The sequence below is a fragment of the Urocitellus parryii genome, chromosome 12 (genome assembly GCF_045843805.1).
Source record: "Urocitellus parryii isolate mUroPar1 chromosome 12, mUroPar1.hap1, whole genome shotgun sequence".
In the NCBI taxonomy this organism is placed as follows: domain Eukaryota; kingdom Metazoa; phylum Chordata; class Mammalia; order Rodentia; family Sciuridae; genus Urocitellus; species Urocitellus parryii.
Genome location: NC_135542.1, coordinates 38,154,909 through 38,166,106, shown reverse-complemented (window position 1 = coordinate 38,166,106; position 11,198 = coordinate 38,154,909). Strand labels below are relative to the sequence as shown.

General features: G+C 50.7%; 1 non-coding gene across 1 annotated transcript; it reads left to right on the top strand.

Moving 5' to 3' along the window:
* Nucleotides 1-3,193: 3,193 nt before the first annotated feature.
* Trnae-cuc (transfer RNA glutamic acid (anticodon CUC)) lies at nt 3,194-3,267 on the top strand. Its single transcript has one exon. It is a non-coding gene; the product is annotated as a tRNA-Glu (tRNA).
* The last annotated feature ends 7,931 nt before the right edge of the window (nt 3,268-11,198 follow it).

The following is an 11,198-nucleotide window of genomic DNA, read 5'->3' as shown; positions in this document are numbered from 1 at the left end:
AGAGTTAATGAAAAAATTCTGGAAATAGTATTGATGGTTACAGTATACTGTAAGCTACTTAATGCCACTGAATTCTACACTTAAAAATAATTAAAATTGGGGCTGGGGTTGTGGCTCAGCGGTAGATTGCTCACCTATCACGTGTGAGGCCCTGGGTTCAATCCTCAGCACCACATAAAAAAATAAGTAAATAAAATAAAGGTATTGTATCCAACTACAACTAAAAAATGAAATATATTTTAAAAAATTATTAAAATGGTAAATTTTATATTTTTATATGTATATTTCATCAAAATTAAAGAGTTAAAAAACTCATACTGGATATGTAGCTTCGTATCTTTTTTTCATTTTATAATATATCACAATTCTTTATATCCTTAGAAACATTCATAGGTACCTATGAATGAATCTTTTGAGACAAGATCTTTATGTTGCCTCTGTTGCCCAGGATGATCTCTAACTCACAATTTCTGTGTTCCAAATAGCTGGAGTTACAGGTATGTGCTGCTGTGCCCCATAGATATAATTTTAAAGGCTAAATAATATTTCTCCTTATGCCTATAGCATAATTTTATTCTCATCTCATACATGTTGGGTATTTGGAGCATGTTCTAACTGTTGATGATTAAATAACGTTTTGCGAATACCTTGCTATCTAAGACGTATGCCTTCTAGAGTGTATCTTTAGAACTGAGTCTTAAAAGAAGTAGTCTCACTAGATTGTCAGCTTTTTCATTGCTGTGACTGAAGGACTTGATATGAACAATTTTAGGGGGAAAAGTTCATTTGGGGCTCACAGAATCAGAGGCCTCAGTCCATTGACAGCAGCCTCCATTCTTTGGAGCCTGAAATGAGGCAGGATATCATGGCGGAAGAGTGTGGCGAGGGAAGCAGCTTCAGATATGGCTACCACAAAGCAGAGAGAGCCTCCACTCACCAAATATGAAATATTAACCCCAAAGCCAGGCCTCCAGTGCCCACCTCCTCCAGCCACACCTTACCACCTTGAGTTAGCACCCAGTTAATCCCCACCAGGGGATTCATGCACTGATTGGGTTAAAGGTTCCCACAACCCAATCACTTCACCTCTAAAGCCTCCTTGTACTGTCTCACCTGAGCTTCTGGGGGACAAACAAACCTTAACAGAGGGCTTGGCATTCTTAGATCTTTGAGTAAGTGTGAATCAGTGTCTACCTTTCCTGACTATGTAAGTGACAGAGCCATTGTCACAGCCCCATGGCCTTGGCAAGAACATTTTGAAGGTGCTATACCACCAGTGGTTCTCCCTTCCCAGAGCTCAGTGTCTGGCCAACGGGCTCCACACAGCTCTGAGAGTGCCACTGTTTTTATTGGAAGCACAGTAAAGGGACCAGAGCAATCCACTCACAGTCACCTCAAAGCACATTGTCAGCAGGTCTCTCAGTCCTGCAGAGGTGGGTGTGCAGCACAGGCCTGTGGGTTAGGCAGGTACATTCTAGAAGGAGACAAAAGAGGTCAGGTGCAGATGAAATAGTGAGGACCTATAGATGAAAGAGGCAAGTGTCACCTGGAGGGAGGGGACCAGGAGACTTGTCTGCTGCACCAGGACACCAGGACACTTTGGGAGTGAGAGAGTAACAGCATCAATCATTATACCAAGAATGACTGTAACAGGCAAGTCTGAATCTGTGCCTTCTCAGTGTCACCTGGGACCCTCTTCTACCCTAAGTCATCCCCAAGAGTGTAAAGAATGGGTTGTGAACTACCTGAAGCAAAGAACTCACCGGAGACAGTGGGTACATGGCCTCTGTGTATCTACCCAAAGTTTGAGGTCTGTGTGGGTATAGGGAAGAGAAAACATCATCATGCAAGAACTGTGTGACCTCACGGTGACAAGGCAGCATGCTCACCCAAACACTAATTTTCCACCCTGTCAAAGAAGCAGAGACTGGACAAGACTAGATATGGCCAAGAGCAGCAGAGCCCAGGGAGGCCAGAGGCAGAGAGGGCTGTAGGAATGTGGTGCTGGGCTCCATTCATTTGAGATGAGATGAATTGCATTTGGCGAAGATCTAAGCACAAGGTGTTCCAGGAGGGAGCATTGGAACCTTGTGGATGCAGAAACAGGCAGGGAAGGAAGGCCAGAGCAGACAGTCACTGAGTCCCTCCCACTTCAAGGGCTGACCTAGGAACTTTATGGTCTAGCTAATAGTCCATAACCCACAACCCCACAAAGTCCTACATCCAGCAACGCTGCAAAATAACAGATACCACCCCAGAGAGGTGAAAAGACTTACCCAGGGCACCACAGCCAGCTGCAGTGAGAACTAACATTTGAGAGCTTCCCGGAAGCCAGCACTGGCCAGTGTGGTGTGGTTTAGACAGGCGGAACAGAGCTGCCTGTCCACGCTCCAGGCTCCAGGGACACACACTGACTGCGGATCATCTAAAACTGATACTAAAACTGAGTCAAACTTGCTCTGCTTGTTATTATCTCCAAGATCACCAATCATAAGCATGTCACTTTCCCCTGAAAACATGCCTCTATCCTAATCGACTGCTGTGGTCATGATGGAGTTTTAGTAACCTGCATCTGGACTTCACGCTTTTATTACTTGCTCTGTGCTAAAAATACTCTGCACCTTAATTAATTCAGAGGACTCTCAGTTCCACAATTGGCCCTGATTCACAGACTTGGCTCCATCTGTACATCCCAAGAGGACGGTGCTTCCGGTTTCCAACCCTTTACAGGCTGCCCGGCTTGTCCCAGGTCACTGGGACTGCTCTGGTTTTAGTGTTGGCAACTCTCAAACCTCTGAGCCCAGCTTAGGAACAACCCATGACTTCAGCTGTCATGAAGTTTGAGATGAACACGGAGATTACAGGAGCTACGAAAACAAACAGTTGGAGTAATTTCAATTCTGTCATTACTTGAGGAGTTTGGGTGCTGAAAATGTAAACATGGGAAAGTGTTAATTGCAAGTTCATTTGCTACATGCCAGCAAAATGTATACATTTTTAGTTGATACATGAAAGTTTAACTTAATTTTAATAATATCTTTGAAATTAGTTTCTTCTTTTAAAATTATTTTTGTTTTAAATATAAACAACAAATCAAGAAAATAATGATTAAGGCTGCTTTTCTCATAAGTTATCACAGAAAACAAGTCTGGTGTATCAAGAAGTAGGCATTAAAAATCAACTGTTTAGGGGCTGGGGATGTAGCTTAGTTGGTAGAGTGTTTGCCTCTCATGTACAAAGCCCTGGGTTCAATCCCCAGCACCCCATAAATAAATAAAAAAACCCACTGTTGAGGTGTCAATCTGTGGGTATAACACTGGCACTGTGCATAAACTATCTCATGTGATCCCTAAGGCCATCCTGGTCACATCCATTATTTTCCCCATTTAGAGATGAAGGAAACTGAGCTTTGGGGAATTCATTGACTTCCCAGCAAGGGACTGGGACACACCAGGTCCCACCCTCCTGATTACTCTGTGGGTACATATATAAACCCAGATTTACCCAGCCCCCAAGCCTGGCTCTTCCAGAGAGGACTTCTTACTGGGCCTGACAGTCCAGGTTAAGGACTTGTTTTATAAGAACACTGTAGCTGCTTCTTAGGTTGCTTGGCTGAACAATGAGTTACCAGCAAACTTAGTGGGTAAACTGCATGTGTTCTAGGCATGGATTCTGAGCGTTAGGAACAGGGGGGCAGGTCTGTCTGTCTTTGCTCCAGGATGTCTAGGGCCTCAGCTGAGAAGATTTGGTGCCCAGCAGCAAGTGACTCCATAGTTTGGGCTGGAGTTACCTAGGGGCGTCCTCACTCACCTGTCAGGTAGTTGGTGCTGGTTCTCAGATGGGACCTCAGCTCTGCTGTGAGCAGGGCACCGCACGTAGCTCTGCAGGAAGCCTGACATCTTACGAGGTGTCCTGGCTTTCCAAGTCCAGGGTCCCAGCTAGCAAGGGAGAAGCTGCTTCGCCTTTGCTGACATGGTCCCAGATGACCTTTGCCACATGCTATAAGTTTCCAGAGAATCATGAGCCTGTGCAGACCGGAGGGACACTTCACTTCCTGACGGGCTGACCAGGCGAGCTGCTGCGCCATCTTTGTCAGACCCAGTCTGTTCGTCACATCTGTCTCCTTATCCAGCTGGTCCTGCCTCTCAGTCTCAGCTGTCCCCTGGGCCCTTCCTGGAACTTGCAGCCTGCTTCAGGGCCTGGCCTAGCAGGGCCTGTCAGGCAGTTCCAACCCCAGCAGATTTCAGGGTGCGGTCCCTGGAGAAGCAACAGATAAGGAGACCTTTGATATGCAGGCTGTGCGCTGAATTTTGAAGAGATTACAGATAACTGTAAGGTCCTTGCTTAGCATCTGGATGGCCATCTTAAGTGATGGGCAGAAGTCTCACTTTCCCACCTAAGGGCTGTTCTGAGAAAGGCTCACCACTCCCTCATACCAGCCCAACCCCTAACCACCCACATTAGGACCCTCAGGGCTCTGATTCCAGAGCCTGCCCCATAAAAGTCCCGGAATCCAAGCCTGTGTTGCCTCTCTCCGCTACAGAGATGGCCTCTGTTTGTCAGCTTTGACCAATAAAGTCTCGTGTGTGTCTCTGCCTGGTCTCCGACTGTCACTTCTCAATTACGCAGCTCTGTCCTCTCGCTTTCCCTCTAGTAACTGCGGTAGCCACCACCTGGACTGTCAGGGGAAGCATGTATTCAGACCTCGAAATTCAGGGCCTCACATTTTCAAAGTACAGCCATCTCCCTGACGCACTTCAGAGACAGAGCCACAATCCCGTGTCACCCCCAGACATCCTTTCCCTCCTCCAGGAAAGCCTGGGCTCTTCTGCTCCCACCTCCAGAGCCCTGTGCTCCGGCCCAAGGAAAGCAGCAGGATGGAGAGGCCACGGGCCCCACATGGAGAGAGCAGGAGGGACCTGCAGGAAGCATCGACTGCAGAAATGCTGGCCCGGTGGGGGAGGCCATGCAGAGGAGTCGGGTCGTTGCTGTGGAAGGGAGAGAAGATCTGAGGTGAGAGTGAGCAGTTACCCTGGCTAGAGGCCCAGGAGAGGGTCTTCCGCGACACACTGAGGACCCTCCTTCAATGTCTGAGCTGAGAAGAGAGTGAGGGAAGGTCCAAGTTCCTTTCTCCCTTTCCTTTTCTTTGATATTAGGGATTGAACCCAGGGGCACTCTACCACATTGTTTGTTTGTTTGCTTGTTTGTTTGTTTTTAGACAGGTTCTAAGTTGCTTAGGGACTTGTTAAATTGCTGAGGCTGGCCTCATACTTGCAATCCTCCTTCCTCAGCCTCCTGAGTTGCTGGGATTACAGGTGTGCAGAAGCACGTGGTGGCACCTGCTCCCAGCTTTGCTCTTTAATACAATGCCCTCCAGGACTGAGCTCTTGGGCTCACTGCTTTATAAACTCTACGAATGGCATTGAGCCTCTATTGAGGGCCCTGCGGCAACATGGCCCTGCCCTTCTGACCATCCTGGGAATGCTGAGGAAGCTCAGGTCAGCCAAGGCAGCCTCCTGCTCCATTCCCTTCTTTCTTCTGGACGCCAGCCCTGTAATTTTGTTCAGACGGGGCACGAGTTTCCTCAGGCTACTGGAACAAAGAACCACCAATAGCAGCCAGACAACAGAAGTTTGTTCTCTCCCAGTCTGGAGGCCCCAGGTCCAAGTCAGATGTCAGCAGAGTGGCTTCCTTCTGGGTGAGAGGGAGACTCAGGTCCCCTGGCCTCTGCTGGGCTGCTGGCCATGTGGAGCCTGGAGACGTCTCGCCGTCACACCTCCTCTTCTCACAGCGCCTGCTGGGCTTCTGCGGCTTCCTGTTTATGAGGACACCACTCACAGGGGATTGGGACCCACCCTGATAATCTCATTTTGATTTGATTATCTCTGCAAGGATCCGATCTCCAATGAAGGCCACATTCTGAGGTGCTGGGCAAGGACGTCCATGCAGGGGGCAGAATGTAACTTGGTCATAAAAGAGAGCGTCTTCATGGGAGGCCTGGGCCCATGTCCAGTGCTGGGCTGGGGGATCCCCATCAGTTTGAATCAACCTCCTAGGGACAGGGAAGGTAAGGGGATTGGTCCATTTCTTCTCGTGAGCAGGAAGGGAAGTGTCCTGGCACAAATGGCTTGCTAGGTAAAAGGAGAGGTAGAAAGAAATGCCCTTTCTTCTCTTCCGTAAGCCTTCCTTTTACCTACGGACGATACCTGGAGGTGGGACAGCCACCTTGGAGCCATGCGGGCAGCTGGGCCCACACCAGGCATGGCTGTGCAGAAGATGAGAGGAAAGCAGGGCTCGGTGCTGTTCTCAGCCCCTGAAGCGGGAACTGGAGCCTCCCTTTCCAAGACTTCAGTTCTAAGAGAGGAACCGTAATCAGGCACGTCCTGGAGGTGGGCAGAAAGAAGGCCTGACAGGTTCTCAGACCCCTCCCCACCTGCTGCAGCCCTGCTGTTTCCTGGGTACAGGAGATGGGGACTGAGTCCGGGAACCCACATGAGTAGGCTTCTGCCAAGGGGCTCAGGCTGGGAGGCCGGGCAGGAGCTGGGAGGATGGGAGGAGGGGCCGCTTCCTCCCACGCCCGCCCCCTCTCTCAGGTGCTTCCCCTGGGTGGTCTCAGCAGCTCTTCCTGTGGGCCCAGTTCTCACTGGACAGCCTACAAGTGGCCACAGGGGCCTGGCTCTGTGTGTCCTCCCTCCCGGGCAGGAGCGGCCTCTGCAGTCTCCTGGTTCAGTCCTCTCTGCTGAGCTGGCTGCTCGGGCCGGAGTGAACCGGGCTGGAGGTGCCAAAGGAGAACGGTTTTGTACCTACACGTGCTGGCGAATCTGCCTTCTAAAATCGCCCTGGCCCGTCTGTGGGCACCGATTTGGCCAGGTTGGCGCCACCACGGAGGAGGCCCCCAGGTGGGACTCTGCTGGAGGACGCCGCCTCCGCTGTGCTCACAGCCTCAGTCCTCTCCCTGAGGAAACCTGGGCATGGGTGGGCACCCCTCCGTGTGCGCACAGGTCTCCTTCTTACCCTGGGCATGTGGGGCCACCCTCAATTTACCCCAGCCAACACGCCTGTCCAACGAAGGGGCCTTCTGAGCGGTTCCTAAAGCCCTTGCCCTTGGCCCCATGGTGGTGGACTGTGTGACTGGGTCCTGGTGGGTGAGTGTCTCAGAGGGCAGGCCTGAGGGTGGGCTCCCCCAGACCATGGCTCCCCAAGGATGGGGATTTCTTGAGTTCATCTCCTCTTCTTAGGCGTTAGCCGTGCCCTGCCACAGAATAAGCCTCACACACGGGAATGGAGGTGGTGGTCAGAGCACCCCTCGGGGCCCGCATGATTCAGTTCCTTAGCAGCCCCTGCCAAAGGCCCCATCAATAGTCTTGAATCAGGCGTGGCAGGGAGGTGGCGCTCATCCTGTCCCTGGGCAGAGCACACATCTCCCAAAGGCCTGGGTTGTGCCACAGAAGGAAGAACTCGGCCAGCTCTGGGACTTCCCAGAGGTGGGGCCCCACGAGGGTAGGGCTCTGGCAGAAATGGGGCAAAGGTGCTGTGACTTGTTGGATCCAGGGAGTCACCAGGCGCTTAGGAGAAAACAAAAGCAAAGAGGCAGGGTTGTTTATTTATTTTTGTTTTTTTAGCATGGGGCAGAAGGTTAGCCACCTCATGGCTCTCGCCAGATCCCTGCTGGTCCCCTGGAACGCGGCCCCGGTAGCAGCCATGGAGGACATCCCTTGCACACAGGAGCCCCCCCCCCCCCCACACACACACACTGAATGCATAAAGTGACACCTGAGCAAAGGCTGAATGTTCAGAGCCTTCTGTCCCTCCGACTGCACAGCAAGTCCTGGGAGCCCGCGGCTCCTGCTCAGCAATCCGACTTTCAGGGCAGTTCCTGTCCCAGCCCAGCACGATCAGGTGACTTTTGTGTGCCAGGTACTGGGCTGGAAACCAGACATATGAAAAAATAAACCATGCTCCTGATTCCAAGTGGGAGAGGAGAGGGGAGGGAGGAGGGAGGAGGACGAGGACACCCATCCCGGGTGACCGTGCTGGGATGGCAGGAATAGGGCCTTCACAACAGTGTAGGAGACAAGGCTAGGGGGCAACACGGTGGATCCTGAAGGGTACTGCTGGCAGGTGGGACATTCAGATGATTCCGTGGACTGAGGGCCAGGGGGGAGGAGTTTTAAATTAACAGCACAGGGTCAGCTCTGGAGCCTGCTGCCTCTCTGCTGGCTGGGTATTAGGTGGCTTTTCTGAATGCTGACACCACCACAGTGACTTCCGACAACTGACAAGGCAAGGCTGTGGGAAGCACCATGCGCTGGCAAAATCATCCTCAGGACAGAGAGCTGCCCCAGGGCCCTGCCAGGCTCCAAGAGACCCTGGCCCAATTCCTGCCATTTGCTGCTGGCCCAGCTCCTTCTGAGTGAGCCATACAAGGGCGGGGGCAAGGTGGGGCCATGATGCAATGACCCTCTGTATAAAGCAAACATCCACGACTTCCCTGCACGCACGGGATCTGCTTCCAACAGATACCTCTGGAGGAGTGCCACTTCTCCAATGATGATGCCACCGTTGCTCAGAGTGAGGAGGGCCTCCCTGGAAGCTGCCTTCCTGTCTCGGGCATATCATTTGGATTATTGGCAAAGTGTCCTGGGTTATGGCACCCTAGCCAAGCCAGATATCATGAACATTACTTCATAGTCAATGCTTCCATGCTTCTGGGAGAAATCTGGTGAGGCAATGTGATCACAGATGTGTAAGCAGGACACAAACTCACCTTCCAAAAAGCTCCCTGTGTTAAATATTTCAATACTGCATAAATGGATACATATATGCATGCTGAGTATTCTCTTACGTTATTTCCAGTAAGGGTGACTCCCTAAAATTTTATTCACTATCTACCTTTGTAAGTCCTTTCATGTAAATAACAACTAAGAAACAAATAGCACCTCCACCAGACAAGGCCTCATTTTTGGTGGTTAATGGATTTATACAGAGCTCGATTTGTAGAAGTGAGAGATTCTTAGAAGAGCAGAATCTATTTAGCTCAACTACCCCCATTTACAGAAAGGGAGCCTGCAATCCCGGGAGGGTGGTGAGGTCTTGGGCTCTGTCATCAGCCAGGTGCTGAGTGTCCTTAAGAAATCCAGAAACGGTCCCCGGAGAGGACCGTTTATTGTAAATACTTTAAAATTTACATATATCCAATGTGGTTCTTGATGCTTTCATTCATTTCCTTTTCTGCTTCCCTTGCACCAAGAACAAAGATTTCATGTCCGTATAAGGGGAGATCTAGGCATTTGGCTTCACCCATTTTGCAAGGACCTGTTGCTGCCCCCACCCCCAGTGCTGGGGATGGAACTCAAGGCCTCTCACATTAGATAAATGTTCTTCCTCTGTGCTGTAGCCCCAGCCCTTGTTTTTCTCTTGAGAAGAGGAAGGAAGAGGGTGAAACCCACTGGATGTACATTGAAAGACAAGAAAGTCGTGCATTTTGACTAAGGCCAGGTTTAGTTACCGCTGATTGATCTACTCAAATCCATGACTCAGTGCTGCTGCCTCTGGATCTGCAGGGCCTCTCCAAGCCACAGCCTGCTTGCAGCTGGTGGGGCCTGCACCCAGGAAGCCCTTGGGCTCCTTCCCTTGCTTCTGTTCCCCACTTGGGTCAGACCGGAAATCAGCAAAACCTTGCCTCCCCAGGGGACACTGCAGCATGCCAGCAGGAGTTCCAAGATCTGAGTGGCTTGGCACCAGAGGCCAGGGGTGTGGGTAATAAGCCGGGGTGGCTGACGTGTGTAGTGGACAGACAGGCCACCTGGTTCCCTGACTGAGAGCCTCTATGGTCCAATCAGTGCTTCCAAATCTAAAGTAGGCTTTCCATCTTGCCATCCAGCCCTTCCTTCCATGCCAGGCTGCCGAAGGGATTCCACATTAGAGATGCCCAGTGCCCTCCTCTGGGAGGAGTCCACATACAGAGTTGGAATGATTGGCTAAAGGGAGTGCAGACAGGAATCCCTGCACTGCAGGAGACCTTCCCAGTGCCAAGAAAACTGTGTCCCTAGAACAAATGTTTCTTCACAGAGAGGGAGACATGCACTTCCTCATCAAGAACCAATGATGTCTCCTGCAGACTATGATTTGTAGGGCTCTCAGATGAGTTCTGGTGGTTAATCCCATCACTCAGGGAAGAATTCAGCTTGCCAAGGGCGCAGACAATTCCTCTCTCACACCCTCAGATCCAGGGGACCTGGGACCTGGTGTTTGCTTAAGTTTGACGAGGGTGCCCAAGAGAAAGAGTGTAGTGCCCATCTTATCTTTTACATACAAAGCTTCCTGCTTCCAGCTGTTTTCCCTGTTCTTATTTCCAGGGGAGCTGTCTGCTCCAGGAAGGAGTGGATCATTCATTCCTTCATTCATTAAACAAGTATTGACTGACTATGCCCCAGGCTGGTCCCTGGGTACCAAGGAGGCTTTTAAAAACCTTATAAAATTTTTCTTCTGTAAAGACCCTTGGGCTATCTGAGGCCCAGAGAAGGGAGATGACTTGTTTAAGACCACATAGCAAGGTGGATGCAGAGCTGGGCTGGAGCCCTGAGCTCCTCCAGGGTCCTCCTGCAGAAAAATCCTGAAAAAAGGACCTGGCCACATTTTCACTTCTATATCTCCTTACCCAGGCCCTAGGGAGGGACTTATCCTGTTGGCTGGATTTTTGTCTTCAAGGGAATGAATGGTAAAAAAGAAAGAAAATAATTGCTCCAAATTCCATCAAGATCAGCCTCTGCCTGGGGCAGCAGATGAGAGTGGTTAGGGATGTGAGAGGCAGCTTCCAGGCATGTTTTGGGACTCTCAATTTGCTACGTGGCAGAAGTGGCTTCTGCCTATGTGTAAGACTGCTTAGACATTTTCGATGTTGGGACTTTCTCAAAGCAGGCCCGCTGGAGGTGCCCCTAAAAGATTCTAGTTATTTATGAGGTCCATCCAATAGGGTGAGGCATTGGACCACTTGGTGGCTCAGGACCCCCCAAACCTCCTGCTTTACCCCTAACTTCCTTCTTTTGCTTAAGAAGTAGAGCATGCACCTTTGCATGCCACTGCTGCATGCCATCTGGTAGGACACCTCCATGTTCTATCGGCAGCGTGACCCGCCAGCACCTGGGTACCGCTAACAATCTGGTACCCTCGGCACGCCCCTCATGGCTCCTCACCGG